The following is a 9162-nucleotide window of genomic DNA, read 5'->3' as shown; positions in this document are numbered from 1 at the left end:
TGCAAATTACTTTTTTCATGGTATCCCACTCATAGATCACATAGGCTTTCTTCACTGTTTAATTCTTCTTTCTTTGTTCTCCTCTGACTACATAATTTCAAAGTTCCTGTCTTTTAATGCACAGATTTTTGTTCTGCTTGATCCAATATGCTGTTGATGTTCTCTGTTGCATTTTTCATCTCATTCATTGTATTCCTCAGCTCTAGAATTTGATTTTTTATGATTTCTATCTCTGTTAAACTTTTCATTTGTTCATATATTGTTTTCCTGATTTTCTTGAATTATCTGTGTTTTCTTTAGCTCATTGAGTTTCCTTAAAATAGCTATTTTGAATTACCAGGTAAATCACAGATCTCCTTGTCTTTGGGATCAGTTACTCAGTTACTGGGAGATTATTATGATTCGTTGACGATGTCATGTTTCCTTGATTTTTCATGTCCTAGAAGTTTTGCATTGCTGTCTTCTCATTTGAAGTAGCAGTCACCACCTCCAATCTTAAATAAATTCCTTTGGGAAATAAAAGCCTTCCATCAGCCTTACTAGTGATTCTGAGGCTTTCTGCGGATACACTTGCTCCAAATTTCTTGTCCCCTCTTGTGGAAGAATTCTTAAGCTTGTGTGCCTTCTCTTGATCCTGCAACATACCAGGCTGGGTGATGATAGCCTACCTTTTGTTTCTCCAAAAGTGGCACTAGAGTTCAAGCTTGCGGTTTCTCCCTGGCCCACAGATTCAGGTCAGCTTTCGGCACAAGTTCACTACCCATTTGCCAAAGCTTGCTCTTGCTGCTACCAATGGACTAGTCAGGGAGATTCACTGACAAGGTGTCCCCAGTGGCCCATGGGTGGGCTTCTTGATGGACTCTATGACACAGTTAGTAGGATCTACATCCCTTTAATGCCCCCTAAGAGTCCAACCTGCTGCTCTCCTAGCCTGTTTCCACCCCCCAGTCATGAAGCTCATGTCTCAGTACTCTGGATGGGGTGAGAGAGAAATGAGCCTCTGTGGCAATGTCTCACACAGCTGGGGAAGCCAGGTGCTCACTCACACACTCTCCTTTTCCCTCACAAGAGAAAGCACAGGCCAGGAAGATCTCTCTTGGCCCTAAGCTGTGCCACCTTAGGGGAAGGACGATGCAGGTAAAGTCAAGCTGTTCCCCTTACCCTCTCCAATGCACCCAAACTCATACTTTTTTGTTCCAATGGTGTGCTGGAACTTCTCCATTAGAAACTTGGACTTCCACAAAGGCTCTCTTGTTCCTGGGTGATTTTCTAAGACAGTGCTTCCCAGGGGCTCCTGGACTGCAGCAGAGAGGGGCTGGAGTTGGTTAACAGGCCATTGCAGGGTTCACAGCCGGGAGCAAGGTTCATATGCCTATTACCTGATGTACGGGTAGGTGAAACTCCTCCCAGGTCCCTTGGCATATGGTGCTGGATCCTACAGCTCCTACAAAGACACTTTTGTCCATGAATGAATGCCAATTTGTTTTGGGAGGAGGGACACAAGTGAGGGACATCTTATTCAGCCATAAGGCTAACATCACTCCCCAAACAGGCCAGAACTGTATCTTTCAGTAAGCTGAGCGATTCAAGAACAGATAACTCTAGACATCCCAGCTCTTTTTGCCACAAAATTCTTGGATCTGTCAACTACCTAAGTCTTAACCTCCAGCTCTATTCCTACAACTTCCAGCTTCATCCCTGTCCAATACTGACTCTAAACTTTGAATTTTGTCCCCATTGTCCATCCCATGCTTGCCCTTTGGATCTGAGATAAACTTGGCTTTTCTGATTTGATCCCCTCCTCACATCCTGGCCCCACTCATCCTGCATATCTACTCCAGGAGGATCCAACTCTTCATTAGCCAGACGCAGAAGACTACCACTGAGCTCATCTAGAGTTCCCCTTGGGGAGCAGTGGGCAATAGTAAGTGATAGTTGGACATGCTACAATTATCAAAAGTACAGTCAGAAGGAGGGCACAGTTTTGACATGCTGTCTGCTGCTTTTACCACCACCAGCACCACAACTTTTTCATGTCCTGAGTGAGCAAAAAGAAGTGGACTGGCTCAGCTTACCACCACCAGCATCAACAATTGATTTATCAGGAACAACAGAAATAAATTGAGACTAAGACACGAAAGTGTGTCTTATTCATAATTATCTCTTCAGGGGTGCCAGTGTCTAACATGTAAGTAGGTTCTGAATAAATTTGTTGAATTAATTAATTAAGAAAAGAGAAGTACTGTCTTTGATCTCCATGTTACTGTGCTTTAAAGGAATTTAAGTCAATAAACATGTATTGTTCCAATCATGGTGCGAGGCCTTGCAAATATACAAACATGAAATAAGTTACACATAGTCTTTACTCTCAAGAAGTTTACTTTAAGCACAAATGCAGACACATTTTAGATGCTGGTGTGTTAAGAGTTTCACTAGATGTATGGATAAAGTACCGTGGGCAGACAGATAGCACTTTATGGAGTAATTTATTCCGTTCAAGTTGGGAGCCTACAGGAAAAAAAGAGTGACATTTCAGCTGGGCCTTGAAGTAGGAAGCTGTATTTCAGGGAACTTATCACGATGAGAATGAAATTGACCACACAATTAGGACTCTATGAGGAACAGCCCCAGCCTGAGAGCCCAGTGAGGGTCAGGGCTGCTAGTGCCCTTCTGGCAGACAGGGCTAATTGCTGACAGCAGTCTCTATCACAGAGGGTCCGGGACACATTGTAGATGTCCTAGAAGAACAGTGGGGACATACATTGGGAGCAGAGGGCTTATGACAACCACGACTCTCCCCTGAGGTCAGCTAATGGTCCATGCAGCTCAGCCTGGAAGATGCCTCAGAACACTGATCAGTTCTAAGGCTCCCTCAGGGGGTTCCTGGGCTGTCATGGGCAGACCCTGGGGATCTAAGTCTGACTAGGTGAGTCAGAATGACGATGGACAATTCTGGTGCCCCAGAGAGGGCCTGGAACCACTTGAGCCTGTAGAGTGTGGCTGGCTCTCTGAGGTCACCCCAGACAGGGATCTCCTACGGCAGCTGCCCCAGCTCCTGAGACCAAGAGAGAACACAGCCTCCCTGGAGACTCAGGCTGGTCTGCACATATGGGTGTAGACATAAACTAGCGGACACCCTCTTACTTGTAGCCACCTACACAATCTATGGGATATAGGCTGGGACCCAGATACTGAAGCCCATATGGAAGAAAAAGTCCATGACCAGTAAGGATGCTGTGGGGATGTATTAAAGCCAGAAGGTTCTCTCTTTTAACCATTTAGAAGAAAAATATAGCAACTCCACTGAGCAAGAAGCTATTTATACAAAATTAAAGAGAAAGTGAGACCCCAAGCAGCACTGAATGCAGGTGATCTGAAGACCCTAGGGAAGCACCCTAGGCTGTGAATCAGGACATTCAGAGATCCCCCGAACTTCATCAGGGCTCCAGCTGCAGCACTGCTACTTACTATTTGTGGACAAATCATCATGTTTCTGTTAATTAAATAAGTATTATCAATAGAATATTATCATAACAGAGGAAAGAATCCATTCCTAAGGAAAAATAAGCCTTATCTAAATTATTTGCATTATTAACTAGAATTAGCGAGTAATGACAACATCTTAAATGGTATAGAAGTTCAGTTTCCAAGATAGTTTCCTATTCACCATTATATATGATGCTCATAATCCCTGGTGGGGTATGCAGGTAAGACACTAACTAAAAGAGGTTCACTGCATCTCCCAAGGTTTCACAGCAAAGCAGAAGTCAAGCCCAAGAAGGCTGACTCCCCATCCTGTGGTTTCCTAATCTTGCTCAAGTGTGACCACTGGGAAAACCACTGTGACCCACTCATTTTTTTTTTTTTTTAAGATTGGCACCTGAGCTAACATCTGTTGCCAATCATTTTTTTCTTGTTCTTCTTCTCCCCAAAGCTCCCCAGTAAATAGCTGTATACTCTAGCTGTGAGTGCCTCTGGTTGTGCTATGTGGAACACCGCCTCAGCATGACTTGATGAGCCATGCCATGTCCACGCCCAGGATCCGAACCAGCGAAGCCCTGGGCCACAGCAGAGCACGCAAACTTAACCACTTGGCCACGGGGCCAACCCCTGATCCACTCATTTTACTTAGCCATTTCCAGATTTCATCTGCCAGATGCTTTCCATCTGAGTCTGTCTGGTGATGAATTTCAGAGATAACTGGCTGTTATTATAGATATAATGTTATAACAGCTGACTGTTAAGTATCTATCTTCTTAACACTTACTACATTATAAAAATGTTTTGTGGTAGTGTTTGAAACAAATCATCCTCATCTTTCTTTTCCTTATGCTGCATGTTCCCTTTTGCAAGTAGTAAGAGAAATGTAAAACAAACTATCTGTAGGCTTTCAAATGTCTAAAATCAGAATTTGGATAACTGCATGTTAAGGGTAGTTAAGATATGCTGTTAAAGAATTCTGAGGAACAATTCATCACAAGTGAAACTTTTTAAAAATTCCATAAACTGCCTTATTTTAAAATCTGAATTCGGGAATCAGCAAGAACACCAGTAAAGTCCTTAACTTGTTTGCCATTGTATGGCAAGTGCCCAGTGCCCAACTCGGAGCAAGCAGGCACTCCCTCAGTGCACGCCCACTGCTCCCCAGCATTTCCCAGGCTGGTCCCGCTGTACCTCACCTCGGCTCACCCACATACCCACCACCACAAGACAAGATATGCACCCCCCTCCCCAACTGATGTTCCACCTGCAGCTCTGCCTTGTCCAAGTTCCAGCTTTGGTCTCTTTTATTAATTAGCACAAGCTTAAAAAGAAGCATTGGCCCACATGGTGGCTGGGTAATAAATTTACACTAAAATCACAGAGGGACAAATGGAAAACCCAGCAAAACACCTTAATGAAACTTGGCAGCAAGCATCAAATTAAAATGTCCTACTCCTCTTCTTCTCAAACACCATGTCTTCTCAGACAAGGGAAACAGTAGAAAGAATAAACAAATGGGACTTCATCGGACTAAAGAGCTTCTTCAAGGCAAGGGAAAACAGGATTGAAACAAAAAAAAACAATCTACCTATGAATATGGCCAATAGACACATGAAAAGATGTTCATCATCGCTAATCATCAGGGAAATGCAAATCAAAACTACACTAAGATATCACCTTACACCCGTTAGATTGGCAAAAACATCCAAAACCAAGAGCGACAAATGTTGGAGAGGTTGTGGAGAAAAAGGAACCCTCATACACTGTTGGTGGGAATGCAAACTGGTACAGCCACTATGGAAAACAGTATGGAGATTTCTCAAAAAGTTAAAAATAGAAATACCCTATGACCCAGCCATCCCATTACTGGGTATCTATCCTAAGAACCTGATATCAGAAATCTCAAGAGTCCGTTGCACCCCTATGTTCATCGCAGCATTATTTACAATAGCCAAGACGTGGAACCAGCCTACATGCCCAGAAACTGATGATTGGATAAAGAAGATGTGGTATATATACACAATGGAATACTACTCAGCCATAAAAAAAGACAAAATTGGCCCACTCACAACAACGTGGATGGACCTCGAGGGTATTATGTTAAGCGAAATAAGCCAGTCAGAGAAAGACGAACTCTATATGACTCCACTCATAGGTGGAAGTTAGTATATTGATAAGGAGATCAGATCGGTGGTTACCAGGGAAAAGGGGGGGTGGGGGAGGGCACAGAGGGGGAAATGGTGTACCCACAACATGACTAACAAAATGTACAACTGAAATCTCACAAGGTTGTAATCTATCATAACATTAATAATAATAAAAAAAAACAATCTACCAATTGGGAAAAAGTATTTGCAAGTCATATATCTGACAAAAGGTTAATGTCGATACTATATAAAGAACTCACACAACTCAACAACAAAAAATCAAACAACCCAATCAAAAACTAGGCAGGGGATATGAACAGACATTTCTCCAAAGAAGATATATGGATGGCCAATAGGCACATGAAAAGATGCTCATCATCACTGATCAACAGGGAAATGAAAATCAAAACTACACTAAGATATCACCTTACACCCATTAGAATGGCAAAAATAACCAAAACAAAAAGTAACAAATGTTGGAGAGGTTGTGGAGAAAAAGGAACCCTCATACACTGCTGGTGAGAATGCAAACTGGTGCAGCCACTATGGAAAAAAGTATGGAGATTTCTCAAAAAAGTAAAAATAGAACTACCATACGATCCAGCTATCCCACTACTGGGTATCTATCCAAAGAACTTGAAATCAGCAATTCCACAAGTCCCATGCACCCCTATGTTCATTGCAGCATTATTTACAATAGCCAAGATGTGGAAGCAACCTAAGTGCCCATCAACAGATGATTGGATAAAAAAGATATGGTATATATTTTCAATGGAATACTACTCAGCCATAAAAAAGGATAAAATCGTCCCATTCACAACAACCTGGATGGACTTTGAGGGTATTATGTTGAGTGAAATAAGCCAGATAGAGAAGGCCATCTCTGTATGACTCCACTCATAGGCGGAAGTTAAACATGTAGACAAAGAGAACAGATTAGTGGTTACCAGGGAAAAGGAGGGGGTCGGGGCTGGGCACAAAGGGTGAAGTGGTGCACCTACAACACGACTGACAAACAATAATGTACAACTGAAATTTCACAAGGTTGTAAATTATCATAATCTCAATAAAAAGTGAAAAGAAAAATGTCCTGCTCCTCTTTTAAAATCTACTTTTTGTTGATATTTTCTGCTGATATTACTTGGATTGCAGCTATAAGCACAGCCAAAGAAGGGCAGAGGAAGGGAAGAGGGAAGGAAAGGAAGAAAGAAGTTAGTTTGCCAGGAGGCTCTAGCCTCAGCTCTTTGGAGCTTTGCTCAAAACTACTAAGTCACTGATACTTGTCTGTCAATTAGTTTAGTCTTTTAAGAATATATCTTTCTAGGGGCCAGCCCCGTGGCATAGTGGTTAAGTTTGGTGGATTCCGCTTCGGCAGCCTGGGTTTGTGGGTTCAGATCAGGGGCGTGGACCTACACCACTCATCATCCACGCTGTGGGGGCAACCCACATATAAAATAGAGGAAGACTGGCACAGATGTTAGCTCAGGGCTAATCTTCCAGAGGAAAACAAAAGAATATATCTTTCTAACAGTTGAACTAAAAAAAACCCTCAAAGGTCTGATACTTTGTGGATAGAATTTAAGAGACTATCACACCTGAATGAAGAGACTTAGAGGCAGGAAGTTCCTTCTAAGACCTCTTATAGCCTTTTAGACTTCAAAACAAAGTTCAAGCTTGGTTATAAGTCTTCAGTGAAAGTCCTCGCGATGATTATCCAAGAAGAAAACCACGAGACTCCACTTGTTGTGTTCTGAGTATACCCCAGTCTGTTCCTCTTTGGAAATCCATAAGCTTTTCTCTGAAGCCAGACTGCCCAGGTTCAAATCTCGGTTCTGCCACTTACCAGCTTTATGACTTAGGGCAAAGTACTAAAGGCTTCTCCACCACATACTAACTGTGTAACCTTGAGTAAGTGATTTAATCCTCTTTTGCCTCAGTTTCCTCATCTGAACGGAGAAGTTACTATTACCTACCTCATAGCTGTTGGCAAGCCTCAGGGCTTCACTGGCTGTTGGTCAGAGACATAAGTTCCCTGTCACATGGGCCTCTCCACAGGACAGGGCACAACACAGCAGCTTGCTTCCCCCAGGGAAACTTTCAGAGCCGTAAGATGTGGAAGGAAGGGCATGGATCTGGGAGTCAGGCCTCTCCTCTGCGGCTCTGCCACAGACCTCTGAGTGACCTAAGGTGAGTTACTTGAATTCTCTCTTGTTCTACTTCCTCTACAGAAGGAGAATACCTATGGTATGCACCTTGTAAAATGTAAAAATAAGTTGAAATAAGGCATGTGAAAGCATTTTGAGAAGTATACAATACTATAAAGTTTCATTAATGACAGGGTTTGCATACTTAGTATAGTTTTCCCTAAAGTTAACAGACGTTACACAAAATAAAGGTTTTATTATCCAATTAATTTTGCAAATACTGAGTTAAGAAAATTCTCCAGATTCCTCTACCCAGGATAGTGGTTCCCAACCCTATCAGATCCAATGTGCCCTTGCTGTAAACATGTATCTTTGTAATGCCTCCTTTACCACCCTGAAACAATATTCAGATATATCCTACATAAACATAATTTCCAAAAAGACCAACAATAACATAATATGTATTTTAATACATAAATGCTTGGGAATGAGTAAACCAAAAGGCATAAGTAGTCAGACGCTTGCATCTATGTGGAGAATCATGGTGAATAGGACAGCTACAAACACAAGGCTACAGAGGTGTGCTATATCAGCAACTCAAATACAACCAGTGGTATATGCTCACGATATGCTTTTCTGAAACAGTAAACAATTCTTGATAAAGCTCCAAACAAAAGAAAATACAATCTTCCCTTGATTTACATGGTCATTGTATTCCTAAGACATTCAGTGTCTGGCTACTATTATAAAATCACAACTACTTCATGTTTATATGTACAACAGAGTTAGGTCCTAAGTTTAATTATAAACAGATTTTTCAGCTACATGATTACAAGGATGAGAGTAATCCTAGGGGTCAAGGAATGACTCTTGCTTTTATGGGACTGCCTATGACTTCTAGGCTAATCGGTGAGACAACAAAAACACTCCCACAAATTTACAATTTACAAAACATTCTCTAGGGGGCAATACTGCTCCATTGAGAATCACTGCTATAGGGCTTCAGAGAGTCTTTAACATGATAATGTGAGCTGTGAAGAGGAAAACTGTTTGCCAATGCTTAACTATAGAACACTTTGTTCCTCAAGTAGCTTCTGGAAAGACTGCGTTTCACTAATTACATGCTGGCAAATATTGGTATCGATCATTTTTAAAAGTGAATTCAATAATGGAAGCATACTAGGTATCTGCAACAAGTGAACAGCAATAAGAAGGTTCTGGAGAGATGTTTTTCAGGGATGGAAAGCCTGATGCTTGGCTGGGCCTCTCAACGTATCAGCAATATAGAAAGAATCTCACCTCTCCAAAGACAAAGAGATGGAGCTCACAGAAACTTTTCTGGCACCCTCAGACATTACAGACACAGAGCCTGAGTCTCATTAGGGCCA

At 42.0% G+C, this 9162-nt stretch overlaps 1 long non-coding RNA gene across 1 annotated transcript; it reads right to left on the bottom strand.

Moving 5' to 3' along the window:
* Nucleotides 1-2361: 2361 nt before the first annotated feature.
* Nucleotides 2362-7884, bottom strand: LOC139077085 (uncharacterized). The gene is made up of 2 exons (XR_011529299.1): nucleotides 7604-7884; nucleotides 2362-2508 (listed from the first exon to the last, which is right to left on the bottom strand). It is a non-coding gene; the product is annotated as an uncharacterized lncRNA (long non-coding RNA).
* Between the last annotated feature and the right edge of the window lie 1278 nt (nucleotides 7885-9162).

This window comes from Equus przewalskii, chromosome 18 (genome assembly GCF_037783145.1).
Source record: "Equus przewalskii isolate Varuska chromosome 18, EquPr2, whole genome shotgun sequence".
NCBI classification, from domain to species: domain Eukaryota; kingdom Metazoa; phylum Chordata; class Mammalia; order Perissodactyla; family Equidae; genus Equus; species Equus przewalskii.
The sequence above is the reverse complement of the archived record's forward strand: the minus strand, read 5'-3'. Positions and strand labels throughout refer to the sequence as shown.